General features: G+C 50.9%; 1 long non-coding RNA gene across 1 annotated transcript; it reads left to right on the top strand.

Moving 5' to 3' along the window:
• The first annotated feature begins 4,007 nt into the window (after window positions 1-4,007).
• LOC139437369 (uncharacterized) lies at window positions 4,008-5,644 on the top strand. The gene is made up of 2 exons (XR_011647129.1): window positions 4,008-4,341; window positions 5,321-5,644. It is a non-coding gene; the product is annotated as an uncharacterized lncRNA (long non-coding RNA).
• The last annotated feature ends 2,699 nt before the right edge of the window (window positions 5,645-8,343 follow it).

Below are 8,343 nucleotides of genomic sequence, written 5' to 3' on the forward strand. Positions count from 1 at the left end.
CAATATGTATTCACCAAATAGAATGAATGTGCCACACTAATGAAAGAGGTTGATGATGTGGGAGGAGTGGAGTGAGGGGGGTGGGGGTATATGGGAACCTCTTATATTTTTTGAATGTAACATTTTTTGTGATCTATGTATCTTTAAAAAATACGACTAAAAAATTGATGGGAGTGGGGAGTGGAGTATATGGGAACCTCTTATGTTTTTTAATGTAACTTTTTGTGTGATCTATTAACTTTAAAAAAAGATAATTAAAAGATTAAAAATTAAAAACCAAACAATAATTAGAGCTCCACCGACACAGGGCTTACTGTGAGCCACTGTATGCATGCTAATTACATTCATTCTCTTAAGTGGTCCATGAGGTCAGTTCTGTTTGATTAGTCCTAGAATGGCAAAGTGAGACAGAGAGGCTGTGACTTGTGAAGGCTCCATAGCTAGTCACCGTAGCGCTGATACTTCTACCCGGGACTCCTCAGCCTGGGATGCTAACCAACACACTGACTACTGTTAACTGTGCTCCAAGGAAATTGACTTAGGAAGTAATTTGATCAGCTTTGTTAGGGGCTGAACGTACCTGCAATGAATTTTGGGGCAGTTTGGTCCTTCAGCAAACCTGTAGTACAGAATTCACCCTCTTTATGATCAATGATCCCAAGGTTGGAGAAACTGCGCCTGGAACCCTGGAAGTTGATCAAATACCAGTGCCCATAATCCCAATACCATGGTGTGAACATTGGTACAAATGGACTTTGAAATGCCTTTTGCTGTTCTTGTTGCTTTTAAGGCTCTTTTCTTTAGATTTTAATTAATATTTATTTCAGTTGCATAATTTCCTTTTGGCATACACAAAGCTCCAGGACTTGAATTTGCCTGTAACCCCAGCTAATCAAAACGGCCATGAAATGCTTTAAACACATAAATTCCCATTTGAATGAATGTATTCTAAAGACAATTCCCATTTTCCAGGTGGCAGTAAGGCATTAGAGCAGGAGTCAGCGACTTTCTCTGTGAAGGGCCAGGTGGGAACTCTCCTGTCCCAGGGGCTCTGTCACTATCACTCAACCACGACATCCTACATAGGGAGGATAGAGAAATGAATACGTGTGGCTATGTTCTAATAAAACTTTATCAAAACTGGCTGGGGGCCAGATTTGGCCCACAGGCCTTAGTGTGCCAACAGTGTCATATAGAAAGGCGTGCTTATGGCTCATGCTTGATTTTCCTCCAAGGGGCAGAGCCCCAGTCACTTCCTACCTCCAGGCCCCTCTCCGGCCCTTGTTCAGTCAGCCCTGGAAGGTGGGACTGCTTATCAGACCGGCAAATTCAAGAAGGAGATACTGAGTTTTCAGGCTCACTCTGCCCTTCTCAGTCTTGGGCCTGGCCCACAGGGGGCAGGGGTTCTGCTCTGCTCTTCACCACATTAGAGCTTCAGAAACCATAAGCCCCACTGTGCAGTCCTCAACAGTACTTTCCATCAGTGACACCCTGTCAAGGAGCAATCTACAATCCACCTTAGGGTGCTATGGAAAGGGACTCCTCAAAGGTACAAACAAAATGGTGTAGCATGAACTCTCTTTGTTATTCTGAAAATCCAGATGAATTTTATATTCTCTCAATAAAGAAGCATTGAACGACTTCAGACACCAAGAGTCCTGGCTTTTTCACTATTATCACATGATGGCCATCAACTCACTGGCAGTATCATAGGTACCATAGACTCAAAATGTAAACCCCATTTAATAAGTGAAACTATTTACAGTTGTTCAAAACCTATTGCTCACAGGAAGAAAATACATGAAGTGTGTGTTGGCAGACGGTCGGGAACCCTTCCGTTCCACCCCTCTCTGTTTCAATGGCCAGCAGAGACAGGTACCTTGTCAGATGGCCCCAGAATTCCCCTTCCTTCCTTCCTTCCTCCATCCAGTCCTTCCACATGCTAGAAGCCAGGCAGAGGGGTACCTCGGATTCAAGAGACATCCCGGGGGGCAGACTGAGGGCCATAGTTGCTTCAACTGGAAACTACACTTCTGTGTGTGAAGTGAAGCTCATGAGACTCAAGAGGCCTCCCACTAGTACTCCAGTGAGAGTTGACCAGAACTAGGGACTCACCTGGGCACCACTAATACTGGGTGACTAGGAGAAGAGGAAGGAGGCATTTTTTGTAACTATTTTCCACACCATTAACTTCCTTTCCAAGGGAATCTGTGTTCCACATTATGGGTTGAGCTGTGTGCCCCAAAAAGACACCTTGAAGTCCTAATCCCAGGTACCTGGGAACATGAACTTTTTGCAAAAGCAGTACTGCAAGCAGAATCATTTAAACTGAATGAGGCCGACTGCAGTGGGTGGACCTTTAGTCCAGGATGGCTGGTGTCTTTAGAAGGGGGGTGTGGGCACAGATAGAAGGGGAGTGCACCATGGGAAGAGAGACAGAGCAGGCCATAGGGTGACTGAGGAGGCACTGAAAACCGAAGGCTTGCTGGCAAAGGGACAGGTGCCCCAGCGGCCAGGACTGACCCACCAGAACGGCCCACGCACTTGAGGCTTCAGCCTGCAGGGCTGAGAGAGCGGTTCCTGGTGTTTTTAGCCACCTAGTTCATGGCACTTGTGACAGCAGCCTGAGAAAAGTGAGATGCCCTGTTCTGGCACTACCATCCCTCCAGGAGGGCTGAGGGATAGCCCAGGTGCCCAGCTGTCCGCCAGGCTGAGGGTCCTCAACCAAGGCTTTTATCTAATCAGATGCCTTGAGGAATGCCCTGGGGACGGACAGAAACAATGTTGAAAAGAAAGGAATGGGTGACCTGGACAACTCTGAACACCCTTCTCTTCCTTCCTTCTGCCCTCTCTTGGGTGCTTCCGGTTCTTAGACCCCAGAGCTCTTCCCACCACGCACATCTTCCCAGAGGGGCCGGGCCAGATGGTGCAGACCTATTCCTGGTTCTTGGTGGGTGGGAAGGCGGCCCGAGGGTTCCCGGGACCCAGGACCGTCCATCAGCCTGGCTGCTTATTCACAGCCCCCGGAACCACCGCACATACTGCTCAGGGGGCCGCATCCTGCACACTGGATAGCCTCGGGGCTCCCTTTCTAGACTCTTCGAGCACCCCCGGATTGCCGCGGGCCCCCTCCAGCTCTGGGGGGGAGGGGTGCATCTGTGTCTCTCAGTAATAGAAGCTCTCCTCTTCAGGGTCCAGGTGCCTGTCCCAACGACCCCGCGGAGCAGCCCGTGCCCCCTCCACTCCCGGGCGCCCCATCGAGTCTTCCTCCCTGGTGAGCAATCCCCGCCCCCCTCCCGTCACTTGACCTTCCCGGTAGACCTTTCCCAGTATGATGTCCTGCTCCCACCCCCACAGAAGCATCCCCCACCCTGCCCGGGCCCCGCCCCCACCCCCTGCCTGGTCCCCAGACCCCTTCCACGCGGTGCCGCTGGGTGTCCAGTCTCCGCACAGCCCCGCCCCAGCCGCTCCCTGGCAGGGGAGCCCTGCCCCCAGCACCGCCTCATCCCCGCCGCTCGATGCCGCCCCTCCTGTCTCACCCTGGCCTGGCGGGAGAAGTCGCTGTGCTCCTCGGGGTCCAGGCGCCGCGGCGGGACGTAGCTGAAGGCGGACAGCGCCGAGGTGGGGCGGCGGCCGGGGCTTGCCCCGCAGCGTGGCGGCGGCGATCTCCTCGTCCCCCAGGCCGCCCCCATCCAGCTTCTCCGCCCAGGCCAGGTCGGTCCCACCCGGCCGGGGGCCCCGCCCGAGTCCGCCTCCCTGCCTGCCAGGCGCCCGCGTTCGGCAGTTGCCGGGAAACCGCGGCCTCGCGTCACAAAGCTGGTCGGGGAGCACAGGGCTGGGGCGCAGGGGCAGGGGCGCAGCGCCAGGGGCGCAGGGCCGAGGGCGCAGCCGGGCTGGGGATGGGACCGTGCCCTCCCGTCTCCCTGCGGGTCCCTGGAGCGCCCACTTGGGACGCGAGGAGCCGCGTCTGCTGGACTGGCGGCCTGCGCCGTCTTGCCCTTGCCCTTGAGCTCGCGGAGGGTCCCAAGCGGGCTGTCTGGAAGAAGTGCAGGCCACCCGCGCCCTGCATCTGAAACCCTCCAGGAGCCGCGAAACAGTAGTGGAAGAAAAAGGTGGAATTCATTGCCATAGTATATTAACTCAGTGTGTCCGCAGCAGCATCGTGTCAACGTGCAACGAATCAATTTTCAGCGCCTCGGTCATCATGAGGGATCACCGCTCACGGTACTGGCAGGTGCGGGTGTGCAGCGGCACGAATCGAATCCATCCAAGTAATATCTGGGAAAACTGAGCTGTTCCGCAGCGCTCTGCTGTTTCTTGAGTCAAATGCTGGTTCAAGAGGTGCGTTCCTTTTGTCGAAAATTCACTTAATTCTAAAGCCTCGAATGTGTGTGTGTGTATCAGTAAAAAGGAAAAGGGGAACAAAACTGGCCTTGGGAATACTTTCATCAGGGGGGCTCTAGGAAGACCGGCTTGAAACATAAATGATAATGAGGAGCCAGACTTGTGAAATCTGGGGAACAGTGGGTCATTCCAGGCAGAGGGAAGAGCATCTGTGGTGGCCCTGAGGCCGAGCCCATTGATGTGCAGGCGGCAGAAAGGGAGGACAAGGACGGTGCAGCTTTCAGAAGGGGTAGGCAGCAAGGAGTGCAGGTGGACAGGCAAGTAGGGGAGGGGTCGCTCTCAGGCCGAGACCAACTAGCACCCCTCTCAGGGGGCTTCTTGCCCGCAGGTTCTTGCTGCAGGTAGAGGTTTTAGAGATTTTTCAGTACCATGTCCTTGATGCTAATTAACAAAAACAGTAACCACACATTCACAGTGGCACCCCTAGAAGTAGAGGACCCTAGAAGTATGGTACCCCTAGAAGTACAGCACACTAGCAGTAGGGGACCCTAGAATTATGGCACCCCTAGAAGTATGACCCAGCAACCCAGTCTGTGCTTCTCCTACCCCTCCTTACACGTACCCTCACCAAAAGCTGTGTCAATAAAATCTGACTGGAAAAGAAAGCACCCTAGCACCTCTATGAGAAGCGACGATAGCACCTGCCATTGACTAAGCATTCCCTTCACTGTTTGCCAGGTGCTGCCCTAAGCAATTCCATGGCATGTTTCATTGACTATCCTCCACTATTTAGACTACACTTATTTGAAATTTTGGGGATATCTCAGCCTCCAGAGGTGCTCAGTTCACCAATGAGCCAAAATCCCCTCTGGATTTGTGGCCCAAGCCCTTGTGATGGTGTAGCATTTTGGGAGGGAACTGACTGCTTTTCTTCCCCAGGACTATCTCAACTACACTGATTTCTGCTCCTCCCTAGTTTTCCTTCCATCTGACAAGCATTCCCCAAGTTCCCTATGCACCAGCCTACGAAGGCTTGGAAGGCAGCAACTTTAGGACCACACACTCCACAGGCACCTCTCCCAGCAGCACCATCCCTCTGCCTCCAGGCCTGGCTCAGGCAAAGTGCTTCTTCACTGGGAGGAAGGTAAGCAGTGCAAGAGAAACTGCTCCCCTTTTGCTCAGCCGAAACGGTCACTGTACCCTTCTGCAGCTACTGCTCTGCCCAGCAATTACAGGATCCAGGGACCATCCAGAGTTTCATGGGTGGCCAATAAATCTAAGCTTTGCTGCCCCCTACTGACCGGAGAATACCTCCATTGCTTAAGAGGTGATGCTCACAAGTACAGCTCTTTTTAATCATTTTCCTTTCTCTGCTTTAATTTTGAAGACTAATGGCAAGAAGATGCTGTGTTCAAAATTATCTTCAAATGCATGGCTCCAACACTTCCAACAGGGACACTGGGAAATGTCTTGCTAATCTCTAACCATTTATGTGAATGTCACCTCAAATTCTTCAGGGTCATCATCAGAGACCAGTGCTATGCAGTGAATACTAAAATGGTTTGAATCTTGGTTTCACTTGCTACTAGATGTCACCTGCTTTGTCTAACACCACTACAGGGTTGGTGGGCAGACTATATGAGGAAATTCAGATGGCCCCAGCATTATCGCCCATTTGGCTTGTGTCTATAGAAACATTAGAATTAGATATACATGAGGATTCGGGTCGTAAGGACTGGACTTTGAAATCTAACAACTTGTCAAATCCCTCCTCTTGTAGTGGGATGGTTAGTGAAAGCAGCAGTCATGTACTCAGTAGCTTAAATTTTTCATAACAAGCACATGCATTCTTGCAGGATGAAACATTTTAAGCAGTTGCAGAGGGAGCGCCAGCCCCGTGGCCTGACTTTGCTTCATGCTTTGCACAGTGTGCTGCAGCCGGCGCCATGTCTCAGATGCTCCCCATCCACGGCAGCCTGCAACTCAGGAACCCACCCAAGGGCCTCCTCTCACTCCCTGGGTTGGCCTGAAGTCTCCTGCACTCCCGCAGAGGTTTGCAGAATGCCGGCTGCACATCACTGGAATGTGGGCTCACTTATCTCTTTGTCCCACACAACTGCTAAGGCAAGCACAGGGGGTCTTTTCTCCTTTACCCTGGAGCACTTAGCACGACACCTGCAAGTGGGAATCCCTTATATGATAGATGTGTGAAGTGGGCAGGGGGAGGCCAGATGAGGCAAGGGGTCCATGGAGGAGGGAACTGAAAGAGCAATGCAGGAAAAGGCCATGATGGACGAGGACCTGAGTGGAGAGTGTGGAGGAATGTTCTAGGCTGCACATTTTCTTCACAGTATTCACAACCACATTACCAATGTGCATTGCAATGTAATCAGGTCTCCCCTCTTTAAACTCTAAACTCAGGGTTTACTTTCATGCCAAGGGTGAGCTGAGAAACAAGGAGGATTGCCTAGAGTTGTGGGTTGGTGGGGGAGGGCTGCAAGGTGAGGCAGAGAAGGACAAGAGAACTCACAGAAGGCAGACGTGACACTGGGCTTGGTCTCAGTAGCAAAGAGGGACTGTGGAAGGGTTTCTGAGGCATAGAATGATCCAGAACAGGGCTCAGGCCCAAAGCCATGAACTGCATGAACTGTAAGTAAGTACCGCTAAGAACTGTAAATGAGACCACGTCACATGTTTCCAAGATGTGAGAGTCCTTTCAGCCTGGCCCCCAGGTGAGTGGCAATTCACTTGGGCATATGAACACATCCGAATCGATTGCATCTCTCTCCCGGTCAATCTTTAATTTGCTTCTATATGTCTCATTCCTTCTCTGCAAAGAAGCATAACATTATAAAGGGATCTTAGAGCTCTAGAACTCATAGACTTTCAATAACCTATGCTAAAGATAAAAAAAAACTTAAAAAGTAAAGATAAAGAGATCTAAAAAGTTACATGTGATGGTTAATCACCATCCAGTTGGTGCCGAGTCATTGGATGATGCAAGCCCTGGCCTGCCACTGTGAGGACATTCTGTTGGTGACTTTAGCTTATTAGGCAGTTGGTTGCATCTAAGGCTGGTTACATCCACAAACAAGGGTGACTGCCTTCAGCAAGGAGGGGAGTCCCATCACCCCAGCAGCTGGAGGTCTTAAAGCAACACCAAGTTTCTCAGCAGTCACAACTCCTTTCTCTACTTCTCCAGCTTCTCCCGAGGAAGTCATCTCCTGTGCTGTTTCCAATGCATGGCCTGCCCTAGGAAATCTGAACTTGCCTATCCCCAGGGTCACTAAGCCAATTCTACTAACAAATCCCTTCCTATTTACATATGGCCCCATATCCTATTGGCTGTTTCTTCAGAGAACCCTAATATGGTAGAAATGCAGACATTACTAGCTACTATGTCCTGTGATTACTTTGTGGTGGGCCTTTTGCTAAATGTTTTTATGTGTATTAACTCATTTCATCCTTATTTTCTGCTTAGCCATTTGGAAATGAGGCCCAAGGTTATACAATTTGCAAGAGAGGTTGAAATCAATCCCACGTGCCTGACTCCTGAACACAGATTCGCAGTCCTCTGCTGCATCGCTGCTCAGACCAGGTTCAAGTCTCATCTTCACCCGTGGTTCTATATCCAAGGCAGGCATTGACCATCTCTGAGCTTTGGAGAGGGAACACTGCCCAAGTCCAAGGCCCCTGGAAATCATACAGGCCTGTGTTCAAGTGCTTAGCATGGAGCTCTGCACAGAGCAGGTGCAAAGTAAATGGCAGCTACTTCCCCTGTTCAAGGTCCCAGAAATAGCCGGAGGTAGAAACCCAGTCTCCTAACTCTGCAGCCCTTTCCACACCTGCCTGCCTTGTCTCACTCTCCCCTTAAGCTTTAACCTGACCGTAATTGGAGAGTGAAGCATCTGTACTTCACTAAATGCAATGTAATTCACTCATGATTTACGTTTTAGAAGATTTCCCCCACAATCAAACCTGCCCCCTCACAACCCTCCC

This window comes from Dasypus novemcinctus, chromosome 22 (genome assembly GCF_030445035.2).
Source record: "Dasypus novemcinctus isolate mDasNov1 chromosome 22, mDasNov1.1.hap2, whole genome shotgun sequence".
NCBI lineage: Eukaryota > Metazoa > Chordata > Mammalia > Cingulata > Dasypodidae > Dasypus > Dasypus novemcinctus.